This window comes from Prionailurus bengalensis, chromosome B2 (assembly GCF_016509475.1).
Source record: "Prionailurus bengalensis isolate Pbe53 chromosome B2, Fcat_Pben_1.1_paternal_pri, whole genome shotgun sequence".
Classification (NCBI taxonomy): domain Eukaryota; kingdom Metazoa; phylum Chordata; class Mammalia; order Carnivora; family Felidae; genus Prionailurus; species Prionailurus bengalensis.
The window spans coordinates 88,829,343-88,844,957 of NC_057349.1; the positions used below are offsets into that span (position 1 = coordinate 88,829,343).

Consider the following 15,615-nt stretch of genomic DNA (forward strand, 5'->3'; position numbering starts at 1 on the left):
TTAACACAATTAGCTTGCAACTTGTCTCCACTAATTAAAAGAGAGACAAATATTTGCATTACTGATAAATCACTGATAATCATTAAAAGTCATATTCTTCTAATAAAAAAATGACTGGATTTTTTAAAAATATTTGTTCAAAGACATGACCATGAATCTATGTGTATGAGAAATTTTTTATGCACTGTAATACTGCATCAAGATACACAGGACTTATATTTAATAACCAAGTATTTGCTTTCTGGATAAGAGTACCTGAGTCCAGAAACAACAAGAGCAGGTGACATCTATGAGTCTCACAGCCAACACCAGCCAATTTGATCCCGAATACATAATAAGAATTTAAAAGCCAGAACCATGAACCAAGAATGACAGCTCCCTCGGCTACCTTACTTCTCTCTTTGGTTGTTTGTTCTTCCATTAGTTAGATTTCAATGAAAATCGAAATTGTAGGCAATACAAATATTATAAGAGATATTATTTTGCACTTGCTTGAATAGGATAATAAAATTTAAGAAGCATACATTGTCCATATGTGGGTATGCACGTTCCTCACCTTATGTATTCAGTATATTCCTTCAAAGTGTTTTGTAAATAAATTATGGTAAATGAGCTAATATTTTAAGTACCTGCTATTTAAAGAAAGACTAGGTTTCTATAAAGTATAGAATACCCTAATAAAATAGTCATTTCTTAGGTTTGCTTATGGATGTAGATGTTAGTCCCTTCGTAGGTGAATCAATCCTCAGTTTATATATTTAGCTAACTTAAATTTTCAAACATTTGTCTTAAAGTAGAGCACGAGTGCAGCCACACTGCTGATACCATCAAATCAAACCGGTAAATAGTTTTTGCAGCCACAGCAGGGTGTAATGACTCCTGTAACATGATCTGATTAAAGGACCACAGGCTGCTGTGTGGAGAACGGCGGGCAGGGGAATGGAAGGAGAGCCCAGTTAGGAGGCTCTTGCCCTGGTCTAGAAAAGATGATGTCCCGAGCTGGAAAATGAAGAAAATCGAACAGATTAGAAGTACTTTTTTGTAGTCAGCTAGACATGTTAGTGGATCAGATGTTGGAAAGCAAAGCACTGAGTGGAGAATAACTTCATGAATAGAGCGCCGCTTCCTGGGGGGCAAAACTGGATATGAGCAGATTTGGGGCAAGGGTTCTTCATTGGCTGTAAGTCTGAGATACTCACTAGATATCCAAATAGATGTTGATTTCCTCCTACACCAAGTGCTGATGATAAAGTGTACCTTGTAGGGTTGTATAGAGTACAAATAATGTATGGAGATCACCTAGCAAGCTGACCAACCCACAACTGGTGCTTAATAGCAGTAACTATTTTTATTATTATTGGAAATGCACAGAAAGTAGGTAATGTCATTGGAACTCGAAGTTGAGAAAGCCCACTACTGATTTAAATTTTGGAATCCTCGACATAGCTTACATTCAAGGCAACAGACCACTTTGAGCACCTACCATGACCCAGGTATTGTGCCAAGTACGTGGAATAGAAATAAGAATAACAGAGTTCCTCCTCACAAGAAGCTCAGCACAAATTGTGGAAAAGAATGGAATGCTCAAAGGGCAGAAATTAGAGTAGAAAAAGAAGAGGCTTCAATTTGGTGAATCCTTTGTCGAACATGCAAGAAGGAAGAAGAGCCAATGGAGGAAGCTAAGAAGGACAAGGCAGGAGAGAACCAGGATAGCATGACCAGGATGAGCTCAGAGTCCTTGCCACCAGAGCAGGGGTATGTTTCAATGATGTAGACTTGATAGACAGCATTACCCAGAAAGAAATTTCAAGGTGAATCACAGCTAAGAAAATGTCAGAAGACAACAGGTGACTTTTGTTATTTATACGTAGAATGAAAAGCCCAGAAACTAGATTGCCAAAGACCAATGAGAAAGCAGTTAGGAAGCAGTGTCCTCTGGGTGAAGAGTGCATCATAACAGAAGACTGACAGGGTAAAAAGGAGAAGGAAATGAGTGCTGCTCACATAGCAGAATCTAGGATTTAAGTCCGCGGGCAACCAAGGACACAAATGAACGATTTTCACCTCACTCTCCAAAGAGATGAAGTTCAAATTGAACAAAGGTCTGGCCCAACACAACTAGAACTAGCAACTGTTATCTAATGTCTTCTCCAATGCTTCATTTTATTTTCACAGGCAATATAGTACATATATCTATAGATAGGGGAGCAGAGAGAGAGAAGGAGAGGGAGACATAATGTCTGGACAGACAGACATACACGCTGGAGGACTTATTTTTATCCATTCTTTTCACCTTATGAGAAAATTGGACCAGTGTAGCATAAATTCATAGTTATAGTTTCAAAAAGAATACCATATTTTATGTTCTCATACTTGATTTTTCCTTTCCTAATTATACACTGTTTTAGTGTGAATTCAAGAGAGAGCCATGGAACGCTGGTTCTTTATTCCTGGCTTTAGTATTAACTGATACGTATCTCTGGACAAATAACTAGGCCTTTCTAAGCTTCTATCTTCTTACTGATAAAAGATGGTTGGAAATCCCCTTCCTTTTGGAAAAAAAGGGTGTGACTGCTTCCACCTCTGGTCACGCCGTGTCAGTGAAGAACCATCTCAAACCTCTAAAAATTAAGGAAAGCTCTAATTTGAAAACCCAGTAAGCCTGATAATGCCAGGTTTTAGAGCTGGATATAAAGGCAGACACGGCCAGCGTCATAGCCAGATTCCCTGCTGGTGGTGCTGGGGGAGATCACTGTAAGAATAGACAGACAAAAAAGACAAAGCAGCCCAGGTTAATGTGTAGAAGGGCACATAGTTGTGCTTTCGACATCACAAAATCTAGACTGATGTTTCTATTATTCAAATGGGAAACTTGTTCAACTGATTGAGTCACAGTTCCAATTTAATATGTGCAACTGGTTCATAAAGGTGTGTAAAAATATCTAGCCATTTTCAGCTAGATATATCTGTAGATGTAGATAGATGATAGATAGGTAGATAGATAGATAGATAGATTTCCATTATTTTTTAATGGCCATACTAAATATTTTGACAAATCAGCAGTCAGTTGAGTGCTTACTGTGTGTCAGGTGTTGTTCTAAAGACTTCACATGTATTAATTCAGTGCTCACAATACCCAGATGAGGTGAACACTGCTATAATCCCCATCTTACAGATAAAAAAGCTAGACATAGGGAGTTAATTAACTGATCCAAGATTATCCAAGCAAGTAATTGGCAGCCTCAGAATTTGAACACAGGCAGTTGGGCTCCTGTTCACTTACTTACCTGACCATCACTCTACACTCTCTGCTGCAAATAATGATTAACCATTTAGTATATTATAAGCCTTGTCCTAAGCACTGGGAGCACAACAACGGACAAGGCAGGTAGAGTCCTTGCCCTCATGGGTTTCATGAAACAGTGGGAGATATAGATAAATAAGCAATTAGAATACAGGATTCTAAGTATTAGCCTAGAGGAGATACAATGTGCTTAAGTCTGATTATTTCTGGAGGGAGAGGGATCTCAGGAAGAATTCCTTGAAGCAGTAAACAAAAACCGGAAAGATGAGTAGGAGTATTTCACCCACCAGGAGAAATAAAGTTGGATGTGAGAGGGTAAAGAGGAGGGTGAAAGAAAGAGAACTCGCAAAGGGAAGAGAGTGCATGGAGCATGGGCAGAATGAAAAGCGCTTCTGGCAGCCCCAGACCCCCAGCCCTGCCTCACCACACTGCCCCATTGCCCTGAGGCCTCCATGGGGCCAGGCCCCTGCCCACGTTGCTCACCTCCTCTGCGTGGGGCCCTGCAGCAACACACGCCTGGGGGTTCCCTGGTCGGAGTCATCCTCCCAGCCCCCCAAGAGGAGGAAAAAGAGATACCTGCGGCCCGACAAGCACCCCCTACACCTACACCTACTTGGCCATGATTTCCTAGGGGATCCAGACCTGGCCCTCCCGCAGGCTGAAACTGGCCCAGATCACCCGTCAGGTTCAGGCTGGGTTCCCCAACTACTGGGAGGACTATGAGGGCTGAGAGGATTCCATCCACCACAACATCTCCTCCAACCATGCTTCGGATGCTTCTGCAAGGTACTTACGGACCCTGAGAAGCCCCAGGCCAAGGGCAACTCCCAGGCAGTAGATGTGAGCTTGATCCCGGCGGAGGTGCTGAGGCTGCAGAACACTGCCCTGTGCCGGGGCTGGCAGAGCAGGAGGGGTACAGGGAACCCTCACCAAGGACCCAGGCCCTTAGGTGCTGCACGGCTGGCCCTGCTGGCTGCCCAGACCCCAGCCACCGCCTAGTGAGGGCCTCAGCATAGTGTCTTTGCTAAGGGACCTCAGGGAGGGGGGCCACGGACCAGCCCCAGTCAGGCAGGCTCTGGGCACAGTGAAGGTGTCCACTCCACCTCTGACCTCCGAGAGGACTTTGTGGCACCTCTGCCCCCTCCCCGGGCCCAGGAGGAGACTTCCCAGGGGGAAACCATCAGGCCCTCATCCCTCTCCCCTGAGCACAGAGCCTGGCTCCTCTACTTACTTCAGGGTACCCAGGCCCCTGGGGACTATCCAGTAGAAGTCATAGGGCCTCACTTTGGGGACACCTGCCCACCTCCTGCTGCCAATCTACACTCCCCAAGTGATAATGCCCCTGGTTCCACTACCACCCACATCCTGTCCCCAGTGCCCACCTTCAACCAGCCCAGCCTACTAGGGGGTGGTCCTTAAAACCCATGCCCCTTCCCCTCCACTGTGGGGGCTGCTCTGGGATCTAGATGCCCTCTTCTAGGGGATGCTGCCCAACAAGAGCATCTATGATGTGTGGGTCAGCCACTCCCTGGATCCAGCTGCCTCCACCCCAGGTTGGCTACTCTCCTGTGCAGCCTGCAGACTCTCAGGGCAGGGTCTGCTTTCCCTGTCTACCACTTGCTGTCACCATTGGCTTTTTGGGGAACCAAAGCCAAGAGGTCCAAGAGGTGTCTATGGCCACAGCAGCCTTGAAACACCAGACACCAGCAGTGCTGGGAATCCTCAAGTTTCATTGGACCACCCTACAGAGGGCTGTGGCCCAGCTAGGCACCACCCTGGCTCTGAGAGTCAGTCATGCTTCTTCTATCCCTAGAAGCAAGACTGGACCGAGTGGAGGCTTTACTTGGAGTAGGCCCTCCCTGATCCCACTTCCTCTCCATGTGTCAGTTCCTCTCCCTGGCTCTGGACTGGGGGAGGGAGACCCTAACAGTGGTTCCAGCCTCAAGTCCTATTCTCCTCATTTGCCTGGGAATGAGGTAGCAGCTTTTTGGGGAAAGGAAATCAAGACCCTACTTGGTTGGGGTTTTTTTTGATTTTTTTAAATGTTTATTTATTTTTAAGAGATGGAGAGACAGAGTGTGAGTAGGGAAAGGGCAGAGAGAGAAGGAGAGATACAGAATCCGAAGCAGGCTCCAGGCTCTGAGCTGTCAGCACAGAGCCTGATGCCGGGCTCGAACCCACCAGCCGTGAAATCGTGACCTGAGCCGAAGTCGGACACTTAACCGACTGAGACACCCAGGCACCCCAAGACCCTACTTAGTTTTCATGGTGCTAGTGGAGAAGAAAAAAGTAAAGGAACAGACAACATTTAAAAAAAAAAAAAAAAGCAACTTTTGGAGTTGCAGAAAGGAGAGGCAAGAGGCAGGGGCAAAATCAGAGCTATGGACAGAAGTCAGATCACACAGGGATACACCATCTTTAAAACTTTGAACACTGCCTTTAACCAAGGAACCATTAAATGGTTTCAGAAGTGAGTTTCTTGATCATAGTTGAAACGTATGAAGAACATTATAGCTGCTATGCAGAGCCTGGCTAATAGGAACACCAGACTGAGGGCAGCAAGACCAGTTAACTAGTGCAGCTATGTGGGTGAAAGGTAATAGCAACCTGATCTATAGGCATGGCCATGGGCAACACGGGAGGAGGAAAAACTTCAGAGGTATTTAGGGAAGAGGCACAGAACCTGGGCAGGGTGGGGGAGGGAGGGGAGAGTGGGAAAAAAGCTGTCAAGGTTGATGACTAAATTTCTAGTTTGCCAAGTGGGCATGGCATCTTGGTGTAGGACTGGAGGAGGCAAAGAGCTAGATCGAACCAGGGTTGTGTTCCACCGGCGTGTGGAGCAATGGGGGATGAAGGCTGTAGGCAAGAGGATAATTAAAAGGATGGAGGACAAAGTCTAGGTTAAGTAAGGCAGAAAAGAGAAGGGGGAAGGTAAGGAGTTCAAGGAACTGGAGGTTCTTATCTGGCTGTGAGTGAAAAAGGAAAAAATGATGGATTATGGTCAGAAAATGTGATAATGAGACATCAGAGCTGAAGCAGTTCCATGGGACAAAGTAAAAATCTAAAGTAATGCCAAAGGGGTAACAAGACTATGGAAACACCAGAAAATTAAATATCAAGGAGAGGTGGGGTGCTATCTATCGTAAGGTCAACGGGGTGTTGGATCAAAGAGGGGAAACAGAGCTGAATGGAGAAGAGAGTTCTGAAAACAAACAATGGCTATATCTACCCTGCTTTTCCTCCCCTGATCTTCCTTTGTCTCCAGTAGAAATCATTTACCTCCCATAGTGGTAACAGGGAAGTGAGGCTGGGTAAGTCGGACCACTCCCAGCAATGGCACAAAGGGCTAGAGCGGCCTGGTCTCAAAGGACCCAGCAGCTGTAGCCTGTTCTCACGAAACCTAAGCGACCCGATCCATGCTGTAGGCCTGTCAAATGCTGTGACTTCTGCGGAGTGCACACATAGAGGAGGGGAGGGGGCCTAATGTTTCCTCCCACACTCACATAAATCACTAAGATCTTTATCCAGTATTTATTCAAACAGTATTTACTGAGTGCCAGCTATGTGCCAGGCATACAGTCCTAAGGATTTGTAAAACCACAGTTCGAGCCTGAGGGATGAAGAATCATGCCTGTGCTCCTCTGAAAAACATATCATACTGGCAAAGTAACTGGGGAAGTAATAAATAAAACTAATGTGTGGGGACTTTTTAAAGCAGTAAACAAATTATTCTAGTCATCAGTATTATTTTCTTGCACTAATATCTTGAAAGAAAAAATGTAAATTGGACAGCATAAATATGTAAAATAGTTGGCATGTAGGGGAGGATTTTTCTGCTTTTCTAAAGATTCGAGACTCATTTTTTAAATTTGAGAGAGGGGATGCGTAGGGGAGGGGAAGAGGGGGAGAGAGAAAGATAGAAAGAGAGAGAGAGAGAGAGAGAGAGAGAGAGAGAATCTTAAGCAGGCTCCACGCTCAGTGCAGAGCCTGAAGTAGGGTGCAATCCCATGACCCTGGGCTCATGACCTGAGCCAAAATCAAGAGTTGGACACTCAACCTACTGAGCCATTCAGGTGCTCCTAGACTCATTTTTTTAAATGAAGTATCATTGACATAACATTATATTAGTTTCAGGTGTACAACATAATGATTTGATATTTGTATACACTGTCATTGATTACCACAATAAGTCTAGATACCATCTGTGATAGATGAATGGATAAAGAATATGTAATATCTATTAATATGTAATATGTTGATATATTATATATTTTGTTATAATTATTATAATTTATAATAAATTAAATGTATATATTATATATGTATATATTATATATATATATTATATATATATAAAATATATATACACAATGGAATACTACTCGGCCATAAAAAAGACAAAATCTTGCCATTTGTAACGACATGGATGAAACCTGAGTGCATTATACTAGGTGAAATAAGTCAGACAGAGAAAGACAAATACTGTATGATTTCACTTACATGTGGAATCTGAAAACCAAAACAAATGAACAAACAAAACAAAACTCATAGAGACAGAACAGAATCATGGTTGTCAAGACTCAGTTTTGAATCATAAAAACAAATATGTTAAGCATCTGAGAAGAACCATAATGTTCTAGATGTAACCTAAATAAGGCACAAGTTTAAGCAAAAAAGTAATCATTTATGTGATATAAAAATCCCGAAAATTTTAGATGTGAGATTATGTTTCACTCCTTCCCCCAATAACAAGTTGAAGATGCCCAACCTGCAATATTCACAAAACAAACTACTCCTTTCTTCTATATTTTCCAAGGAACACCTTGCAAATTACTTACTAGAATGATTCAAATTTCTCTTCTCCATTGATACTAGATTTCATCTTAATAAATTCATAAACATACAACTCATTAAAATCTTCAGTCTAACAAAGCCTACAGAACATCAAGATACTTTTAATGCCAAATAGATCACAAAAGAAAGTTGTTTTTTTTTTTTTTAGTTATTCCAGGACATTCTAGTACTCGGCTTAAAGTTATAAAGAAGGATGTAATGTTTTCTCTGTCTACCTATTTATCATCGTATTTATCAAACCCAACTTGAACGTATTATTTCAAATCAAGCTAACATCTTTTTAGCAGCCGAAAACTTGGTCTACAACTCGCTGAATAAAGTGTGTGGTATCTGTGTTCTTCACAGAAATAATGGTGAGAAAGAATCTCATATTTATATCATAGATATACGTATATCATACACTTCTAATATAACACACATTTTTTTTAAGTGATTGCAACAACTCAATGACCTATCCATTAGCCTGGCTAACATATTAAATCTCTAGGTAGTTTTAAGTGAACTTGAACTTGATTGTTTCTTAGTTCTGCTTCAGAACCCCATGTTCATATGCATGCAATTTCCACAGAAGCGGAAATGTGGATATTGTGGGTCAGTGAGCATTCCTTTCCAGGGTGCTTCTGAGATGAAGCCCCACGATTAACACAGTGCCCTTAATGATGGGCGGGGGACTAAGCATTCCAAGATTGGCCTGGATTCTTGCCAGAAGGGAGAGAAAGGGGTCTTTGTATGTGGACATCTGAAGGGCGGGCATAAACATGTTAGTTGATACTTAACACCCAAAACCAGTGCCAAAACCGTTAGCTCCCCTCAATAGCCTACTCTGGTTTCAACTGTCCGCGACAATGGAGCAGCCACCTCAAAATACAAAACTTGCTCTTTAAACATCCTCAGAGGAATTCCCAAAATAGCAGCTGTTAGAAGAAAACAGACTCTAATTCATTGACATATGCGGACCTTTTAATGTTTTTTCTGGAGACAAGTTGCCCAATTTTTTTGTACCTACATGACCATCTATGCATTTTTAATAATTACCTTGTAGGTTCCGTGATGCAATTCCTCCAGGCACTTGAAGAAGCAGCCCAGGATTCACGTTCAGATGAAATTGTCAGTTTTTGCGACAAGAGACGCAGCTAATTTATGTGGTGAATTTTTTATACGTTTCTTTTTCCCCCTGGTTTTCCTTCCCTGCTGTCCTCGTCCCCTTTCTTCTTCAGTACATTAAGAGATGCCGATGTGCCTGCAGCAACATCCACGGGAGGCTGACTGTAGTGAAGCCAGCCCAGACCCGCCTGCCAGGAGCCGGGCCTCTGTGCCGCCTCAGCAGAGCCCGGCCGCTCCCTCCAAGTCCCCTCCGGGATCTCCTCTGCGGTCCCCTTCACCAGGCGGGATCTAATCTCATACCTTCAGTAACTTTTGCGGGCTCCGTTTAGTTCTGGCCGACAGTTATCTGTGTCGCATCAATTCCCCACGGAAAGCAAGCAACCACCTATCTCTAGAGAGCCGTTGGCCAGTCGGGTCTGCGGTGGCAGCAGCTTGGGAAACTCTGGTGTATGTATGAGTGGCCATGTGTAGCCAGATAAGAGACTAAAGGGAGATGCTTGCAATTCCAAGTGCTTTGATTTCCTTCTCCCCTATTTATTCATGCAAAATAGGAACTCTACGTTAAGAGATCTTTGGGTGGTTTCATATCCATATATATATGACAAGCGTCTATGGGGCAGATGGTTAATGACTTTTCGAAAGAACTAGGGGGTAACTCCGAAATGTCAGTTTTCAACAAAGAGCTCCACAAACAAGTGTGGTCACTACAGGACATTGGCCCCGTGGATGTTTATTTAGGAAGGCAATATCCCCACTGCAGCTCTAAATAAAGAATTCTTCCTCATGAGGAAGCCATTCCATGAGCACAACTACAAAACACCATTAAATGTGAAACATATTTAACACACTTATCAAATTATATCTATTTAAGAATATGTAGAATCGTGGGGCGCCTGGGTGGCTCAGTCGGTTAAGCGTCCGACTTCAGCCCAGGTCACGATCTCGCAGTCCGTGAGTTCGAGCCCCGCATCAGGCTCTGGGCTGATGGCTCAGAGCCTGGAGCCTGCTTCCGATTCTGTGTCTCCCTCTGTCTCTGCCCCTCCCCCATTCATGCTCTGTCTCTCTCTGTCTCAAAAAGAAATAAAACATTTAAAAAATTAAAAAAAAAGAATATGTAGAATCGTTTTTAAATATATACATAATAATATAGAAGATGGCTATTAGTCATATGTAAAACTGTCATGATTTTTGAATCATCAAGCACTCTAACATATTTTACAGGGTGATAATGTTTAGAAGTTTTATTTAAAGAACTATTTATTTGGAGTAGGATTACAGTGATACCGTCAAGAATGACACACTTCGGGTATAACTCGAAATTCTGGCAAAGGCAAAAGTAGACATTGCAAACTTAACAAGCCTTTTGTGTGACCTAGTTACATTAGAATATATTAGTAAGGTTGCATATCGTAGGTTTTATGTTTCATTAGAAAGGTCATCACCGATTTGGGTTGAAACGTTAAAGAAAGGAGACCGCATTAGCAGAGCGCTCTTTAAGGGGCTGAAGAATGAATGTACTTTGCTTCATTAGAGTTACCTCACTGTAACTTGATAGTCTGATTTTACAGTAGGAAGAGGCAATAAGAGGGCTCGAAGTCCCAGGTTCCGCATTCCTCTTGTTGGAAATGGGTAGGTAATTGCACCATGACATTGTTTCTCCAAAATACAAACATAATGCAGTAAAAGCAGCCCACCTTTTTGTTCTGATTATAACCACAGATATCAGCCCCATGACATGCTAAATCCTAGAAGACCTTAATTTCCAGATTGTAGTGCTCTTTAACATTTACACCACAGTAGTAAGAGATCTTGTGTTCTTTTAAAACATCACAACTTTTAATCCCAGGGTTATTATCAAAACAAATACATGACCAGGTCTCTGTGTGTAATTCTTAGATGTTTTTATGGATTTAACAAAAATATAAGCCTCAATAATCTTCAATAGGTGTTACTACTTCTAATTATGCCAAGAAGAAATTTTAGATGTTTTGTTGCTATCACTAATGACAAAAAGACGTAAACATACATGATTCCTCCTGGAAAGCATTTTGTTGGAAACTTTAATTTCTATAAAAGAATAATAAACTATCATTTAATCTCCACATTACAAGGGTCAAGTTGTGTTTGGCTCTTTTTGGTTACAAAGAACAAGGTATGCAGATTACCTTCTATAATGGCGTTTATTGTAAAGATATTCAAGAAAGTAAGGAAGCAAGAAATACCTCCCCAAGCAAGGTTTTCGAAATAGCTAAGCAGATCTCATGATTCCACTGCATTGCCAGTAGCTCAACCGCAGCTCCAGGAGTCTGTATATGTGTGCCTCAGTTTCCCTCTCCTCCTCCTTCCAGCTCAGGGCTTCTGCTTGTCTCCCTTCAGGGTGTGTCTTCACTTCAAAACCACCCTTTTGGTCTCCATCTCTTTTTGGTTATTTTAAAGTCACGCTCCCTGGGGCGCCTGGGTGGCGCAGTCGGTTAAGCGTCCGACTTCAGCCAGGTCACGATCTCGCGGTCCGGGAGTTCCAGCCCCGCGTCAGGCTCTGGGCTGATGGCTCAGAGCCTGGAGCCTGTTTCCGATTCTGTGTCTCCCTCCCTCTCTGCCCCTCCCCCGTTCATGCTCTGTCTCTCTCTGTCCCAAAAATAAATAAACATTGAAAAAAAAAATTTAAAAAAAAAAAAAAAAAGTCACGCTCCCTAAGAGCAAAGATACCATTTTGGCCATCAGTCCTCATCCGGATTAGAGTACCACAGTGGGTGGAGTTATCCTCCCTGGGCACTCAGATGCTGACCTGGGTCTTAGCACTGATTGCAGGCCAGATTCTGGCTGTGGCTGGAGTAGCAAGATCACAGGACAAGGCAGGAAATGTGTATATAAGGAAATACTTGCTCATAAAAGGACGGTGGGCACATGGTGTGCACTCACAGCACGACAAGCACTCACAACCTCAATTCTAACACAACACAGAGTTCCTCACCAGAGATTCAGCCTCAAACTGCCTACCATCCGTGGGGAAGAATTTGAAGGGCTGGCTGTGATCCATTCCTCTAGAGGGACCGGGGTAGATATCAAAAACTCTCTTTAGTACCATACTGTCAAGACCTCTTATGGGGTTGCTTATACTAAACTATTCTTTCATCATCTGCCTTTAGCTTTCATTCAAATTAAGAGGAAGGAAAATAGCCTGGTTTTTGGAAATGTTTCTTTGTATTGGCGATAAGAACATTGTTGAGTAGCCCTATCCGGGGCTTGCTCGTATGCAGCTCTATGGGAGAAATTTCCTTTAGGGCTATGTCCTGAGAAAAGTTTCACATGCATCAGAGAGAGTGTTGGTTTCCTCATCACGGATAATTGTCCAAATCTCCCTTTACACTTAGGCTACCACAAATCTTGAACCTCAACATAGAACACAGCTATTTCACCTACGTCCTATTTTGTTTCTGATCTTGACATTTGTTCTACTTCTTATTTTCCTTAATCTTATTTTTTATGTTTTTCATTTTGCCTTTTTTTTTTACAAATTAATTCAAATCCCTTGAGTAAATAAACAGAATATAATGAATAGTATTTTAATAGACCTATATGACAAAGCCTAAGATACAAGAAAAGAACACAATATTTTATCCTATTATCCCGCCTTTCTGAGATTGTCACAAAGGTCCCCTGATATCTGTATGTTCCACTGAACTAAGAATTTAATTGAAAACCACTGCAGAGAAGACCTCACTAAAAAGGACTATCCTAAATTTGAGTAAATATCATAAATAATTTTATATACGAAAATATCACAAGTGTTCAACCTCTATATATTTCCAAATTCCTATTTATATTATCATAATTAGTGCCTAATCCTATAAAATTTATAAGTCAATACCACTTCGAGGACAAACTTTTGTACTTGGCAAAAATGTATAGAAATAAAAGCCAAATTAAAACTGACCACATAGTGGTGATATAAATAGAAATATACAAATTGTCCATATTTTGCCAATAAAAGGAGTGGGATAATCAATGTGATTAGGTGACTTGTTTGTCGAAAGAAAGAAAGAAAGAAAGAAAGAAAGAAAGAAAGAAAAGCAAGCTTAAAACTCTTCAAAACCCTCTTTCCACTGCTGATTCTCAAGTTCTGTAAGATAGAGTGAATACCCTCTGGTTTTAGTAGAGGAAGGAAATATAGTGACAAATGGCTGTTACGGGATCTGCTTCTCCATCTTCTTGAATAATAGTTTGTCTACTAATGCATAATGTTCTTCTATTTAACCCACCATTGATCTCCACAAAGTGGGCTTTAGGTAATCAAGTAGCCAGTGTTCAAAAATTGTCCTTAATTCAAGAGAAAGATCTCAAATGTGCAACTCTAATGCCAAAAATTTTCTCAGATTGATCAAAACAATCATTTTTATGTTATCTTTTCCAAGTACAGTCCTTTATATCTTCCACCTACACACACCCTTGTATTCTTCCACCAGACAAACTCAGATAATTTGCTACATACACGGATTCAGGTGACATGTTGCCTCACAAAATCAAACAGGAATAGTAATAAAAAAAATGCAGAGATTTTCTTTCAAGGCAGAAGAATTTTCTAAGTGATAAAAGAGACGCGTAAGTTTCATATCTCTCTCTAATGAAGATGAAAATCATGTTAAACACCAAATACACTTGTCTAATTACATCAGGAAATACTGTTCTGTATTTGCTAATGAAATGTGATGCTACTATATTCACTGAGAGCCAAAACAAAGTGAAGATATAACATTCTAATTACAAAAAGGCAATTGGTAAAATGGTTGTATGCTTTGAACTGTAATAAAAATTAATAAAATTATGTAAATACAAACACAGTTACTGAAAACATGACACTCTAATTTTAGAAAAGCCACAGAACATAATGACTTAAGAAACTTCAAACCATTTTTAACCTCATTCTCTTCACAGAGAGAAGACTAATGAGAAAATGTTTGTCTAAAAGGCTAATATTTGTTTTGATATATTTACTTCGTTGCTTTCAGTATGGAAGCCACTCCATATCCTCATGGCAGTAAGGATAAAATCCTAAATAAATAAATACATAAGCATGAATTGTCCATCCACAGGCATTTTGTAACTCACCACGGATGCATTCATAAATGTCTTAATGGCCTTACTACATGGAGTCCTGTTATAATGCAGGAGCCAGAGGACACACAGAACCCTTTCTTTGTATGTTTTCCAAGTCATAAGAAAAGGGATGTACCACGCATCACTGTGTACACAGAGAACATGATTTGACCTCCGTGATCAAATCCATGGTATAACCAGGTGCCTCGTAATAGGCTATTATCATAGCTGGTGCTTAGTGATTCTCCACAGTGGGCTTTGTTCGGCACTAATTTTTCATCCTGAAATCTCTTCATAGCGTTCATGTTGACTCAAGAAATGCAGTGTCTTTAAAATTAACCTTAGGAGTATATGTTCTATTAAATTTTCTAATAATTTAAACATGAAACATTATTAAAATTCATATAGCCTATTCCTACATTTTAATTCTTTAAAATTAACATTTTCATTGGTTACGACAGAGATCAGTGAAATGATAAGCTTTCGAACTTCCATCACTTAACAATACCTTAGTCAAGAAGTGAATGTGGCTCTAAACCAAATAAGCAATTTAAAAACTCTTCAAACGCTGTGTCTCTGAATCGTCTGAATAAATACCATATTCTTTACTAACAGTCTTCAATGATAAATGTGCTTATTTGCAATACACTTACTCAAGGAGTTATAAAGGGACCAGAGATAATGTAAAAGGTCCCTACTTGCTTTAGTATGCAGGAAAAAAAATACTACTTCAAGCCTGAAAATATATGATGGACAGTATATCTTCCATTTGGTTCTGATTACTTTTTGTAATCTACTGGGAGTTAATACCAGAGCACAGATCTTCCGTGTTTCTACAGAAGTCTCCCCTAAGGTAGGTGTAAGAATTACACCAGCTACAGAGGATGTGAATTTACTCTGGTAAAATTGCTACAAATACACCATCAAAATTATGTATCTATGAAAATTGGGAATATTTTTATTTTTCAGTCACTTTCAGGATATGATTACGTCCACAACGGAGGATTTACTTAATCCATAAAAATATACCATTTATTGTGTTTTTAACATAGCTCTTAAAAAAAAACACTTCAAGTAGCAAATACACTGTAACAAAATCGGAGTAGTATTTAAAACACCCAGATTAAACATCTAAATGATAAATATTGCATGGTACTGCACATCTGTTCTTTGTAGTGTTTTCCAGTAATACAGCATAGAGCAGCATTTCAGCAAACCAATTCAAACATGAGAATCGCTACAGAGCAAAAGCTCTTGTC

General features: G+C 40.9%; 1 pseudogene; it reads left to right on the top strand.

Annotated features, from left to right (window-relative positions):
• Positions 1-3,568: 3,568 nt before the first annotated feature.
• Positions 3,569-15,615, top strand: part of LOC122490508 — a 35,840-nt pseudogene continuing 23,793 nt past the window's right edge.